A 4,078-nucleotide genomic window follows, 5' to 3' on the forward strand; every position below is an offset into this window, starting at 1 on the left:
GATTTAAACTGTCTAGAAAGTTCTAGAAATTGTAACAAGTTTTTAGTAATGTGTACAAATTTCTTGTACATAAAAAGTTGTGTGTGTTACAAAAGCATTTGTTCTCAGGATATGTTAGTGAATTGACAACGTCAGTCCGACCAGACAAGTCGGAGCACTAGGTGATGTTTATGTAAAGAACAGAAATACTTTCATGTGTATAGTTTTTTTTGGTATCACTATGTACTTTGTCTAGTATTTACTCTCCCGTGCCACAAATTGTCTCTAACTTAACAATGTAGGGTAAAACAACTAGTTCATAATACTGTTATCACGTACACGATACCGTGCTGTAAAAGTATCGGAATGAGCACTTTGACCCCCACCCATATACATAGGGTGAAGTGTATATAGTTTTATTTTAAATATAATTTTGTATAAGAACATTAATACATTTATTTGCAGCTAGTAGACATTGAATGTAGTAATTCTGATGTTAATATTTAAACAGCAAATTGATGGAGAAGCGTTTCTTCTTCTGAATCAACCAGATATCGTAAAGACCCTGAATATCAAGCTTGGACCAGCCATCAAAATTTACAACAGTATCTTGTTGTTAAAAAATGCCACAGACAGCTGAGATTGACAGACTTCATGTTGGAAGTGGTGAATATCTGTGATGTCACAATACCATAAACTAGGGCTAATAAAATATCACAAATAGCTTTCATGTCATGGTACTACAGTTGCTTTGTAAAATAAATGTCAGGTCAGATAACCAAAACCTATCAAAGGAGAAATTTCATATTGTGCTACTATAGTTATATTGTTAAATAAATGTCAGGTCAGAGGTCAAATAGTTGTCTTCCTCATTCCTTGCTGACAACATTATTAAAGGCGATAAAGGAATGGAATGATTGGTTATTGATATTTACGTTCTGTTGTTATATTTTCTTTACATATTATTAAACGTACCAAATAAGAGTTAATAGAAATCTATGCAGAAATAGAACAGTGTTATTTAGTACCTAGAACTCTCTACAAAACTCTTTAAAGACATGGTATTGTTACAATTGCTAGATCTTTCCAGACAATTATAAATCGTGGTATTCTTACACTTTCTAGAATGCTCTATCTAGTTCTTAAAACCATGGTAATTGCCACATTATATATACGTACATACATAGAGTATGTTTGGAATTATAATCGACATTCCTTTTACAATACAGGTTAGGTTCAATGAAACAGCCATGTGTACATTCGGTTAATGCAAAAATAAGTTACAATATCACCAAAATCTTTAATTCAAAGAGCAGTTGAATGAGGATCAGTTAAATAACTTAAGACGATAGCTTTTTCCATAGTTAATTTTCTCCTAATCTCTTATGATAGTAAAAGTACAAAAACATATTTGTTATTATTATGTCTCAATAATGTCATTCGTTTAGTACATTTAAAAAAACAAAACAAATACGATTACTAGCATTTCATCACCGAGAAAAGTTGTAACAAAAACTCACCTCTTCTCTGAAAACTTTAGCCTGTTCCACACAACCAGGCAGGGTTTTTACAAAGTTACTAACTTCTTTTATTGACCAGTTTGTCACTAGTTCTCGGGAAACATTCTGGATGTTTGGAAAAATACATGAATGATTATCCCAACGTGCTGGTCGAAGAACCCGTATTCTATAATTGATCCCAGTACACTATATTTTATAAACATGTTCAGCCAATGATACATTTTATATTAACTGTATTCTATAATTGATCCCAGTACACTATATTTTATAAACATGTTCAGCCACCGATACATTTTATATTAACCGTATTATATAACTGATCGACAGTACACTATATTTTATAAACATGTTCAGCCAATGATACATTTTATTTACTTGGTTTGTTTTTTCCTGTAGAAGATGCCCAACCCCTGGCTGTGATGGATCTGGTCATGTAAATTCAAAATATTCAGTTCACCACAGAGTGGCTGGATGCCCTCTTGCAGAGAAAAATGCTGCCAACAGTTTGGAAGTCACAACAAATGGAACAAGTCCATCTTCTAGCATTAGACAAGGAGGACGAAGTGTTAAAAAGTAAGTATTTACTACGTGTATCACTTCTTATTAATCAATTTGTTGTTGTTTTTTTTATCATTAGAAGCTGTAAAATTTGGCTGTTAATTCATATTGGTTTGAGTGTTTTTTTACGTACCCATTGTTTTTCAAGATTTTAACATAGTTGAGTAGTAAACAGTACCACGTTTTTGGATCATTTTATAAAAGCTGGTGAATTAATATTTATATAAACTAATTTTTTCACATACATTACTAATAAACATAGTCACTGTTATAACTTGAAAAAGTTTAGAGTTGACTGCCTTGTGTGAATATATTTATGGTTTTGTAAATCTGGTTCCACATCTACTCCTGGTTATTTAATATACATGTGAAGCTTGTTAAATCTGATAGAGGGTGGGACTACTTCTGCATACTTGTTTGTTATAAAGGAACATCTTAGTGGGTACTATAATTTTTTTATACCAGTTTTTTTATTTTTTGCCTGATTGTCTGTAAAAATTGTTCTACAATATTATCCGAAGTAAGATGATGCTGTCTCTTTCCTTGACATTTAAAATGAAAACTGTGGTGTAATCTTTATAAATATTTATATATATATAAAAGAAACAAAAGCCAAAGTTCGTAATAAACTTTGTTAAAAGAATTATGAGCTTCATGATGTATCGTTCTTCAGGTATGTATGGTAGCAGTTCGTCTTGTAAATAACAGACATAAACATTGCTTCTTTTTAGTTTGAAGTAGTAAAGATATTTATCTTCTTTAAGAGTAAAGTTTGACTGATATACCCCAGAGTTCTTGTAGTAATTTATGCTTTCTTATGGATATTTCTTAACTAATGTTTTTTTTTCAATCCACACCAGACACAAGTTTGAGAACAGAGATGTGAACAGAAAACCTGAGGTTCAGCATGGTGAGTTTGCTTTAATTAAAAGTGTAATAAAAAAATATTTATTAAATGTTCATATTAAGTATAGTTCTGCAATGGAATAAAAGTAAATAAATTAACGTTTTGTTACAAAATGTACATATTTTTCATCGGTACCCTCCTGTTGATTGTGTGGTTAATGTTTTTTGTTTATTTTTGGTGCCATAAGTAATTTGCTGAATGAATGTTTTTGCTAAAAACATAGATACCCTAGAGGAAAGCAACTAATAACAGCAACCACTGTCAACTCTTGTCTGATCAGATAGCCATCACTATTATAGCGCACTGATGGCCTCAAAGTGTGGAGCATGGTATTGCAGCTACTGGCCATGCGTAACCCTCAGTGATACTGTACAATTGGTTATTGCAGTAAATTAAAAAGCTGAAATTTGGTATGTTTTGTATGAGTATCGTATTTGTCCACTAAGAAATTTGAAATATGCTAAACATGTTCGGTATGTTTAGCTCTGGAACTTGAAAGTCACTGAATTCATGTGTAGAATTTTAGTAAACATGTGCTTAAGCCACATGTACATATACTCTGTTTTAGGCCCTCACAAAAACAACACTAAACCTATGCAGAACAACTGGCAGGGTTAGGCTGACAAAAAAACTACAGTGAAACTTAAGATGACGTTAACCAGTATATACTACAGTAAAAGTTTACGGAGGAACCTATCGACATAACATTACCACTTTGTTCCGTAAACATTTTATTTAGAACATTCTGTTTCTTATTTTTACTTCCAGCTGAGTTTTCCAGAAAGAAAACAAAATTTTCTATTGACTTATTACATCGTTAGTTCCTGTGAAGATTGGTGATTAACATGAAAAGATTTTCCTACCATACAGGGGATGAGGAATCAAAGTCAAGCCAGTCCTCACTACAAGAGTATGTTCACCAGTCTGTATTTGATCCTCCATCTTTAATATAAAATGTATCATTGGCTGAACAGGTAGTTATAAAAAGGTGATACTGGGGATCAGTTATAGAATACGATTAATATAAAATGTATCGGTGGCTGAACAGGTAGTTATAAAAAGGTGATATTAGGGATCAGTTATAGAATATGGTTAATATAAAATGTATTGGTGG

At 32.0% G+C, this 4,078-nt stretch overlaps 1 long non-coding RNA gene across 2 annotated transcripts; it reads left to right on the forward strand.

The window, feature by feature from the left end:
* The first annotated feature begins 1,899 nt into the window (after positions 1–1,899).
* Positions 1,900–3,908, forward strand: LOC111084270. Of its 2 annotated transcripts, none has more exons than XR_002609471.1 (3): positions 1,900–2,072; positions 2,918–2,967; positions 3,835–3,908. It is a non-coding gene; the product is annotated as an uncharacterized LOC111084270 (long non-coding RNA). The 2 variants fall into 2 exon arrangements; XR_002609472.1 differs by having other exon boundaries at positions 3,733–3,902.
* The last annotated feature ends 170 nt before the right edge of the window (positions 3,909–4,078 follow it).

The sequence above is a fragment of the Limulus polyphemus genome, unplaced genomic scaffold (genome assembly GCF_000517525.1).
Source record: "Limulus polyphemus unplaced genomic scaffold, Limulus_polyphemus-2.1.2 Scaffold15557, whole genome shotgun sequence".
In the NCBI taxonomy this organism is placed as follows: domain Eukaryota; kingdom Metazoa; phylum Arthropoda; class Merostomata; order Xiphosura; family Limulidae; genus Limulus; species Limulus polyphemus.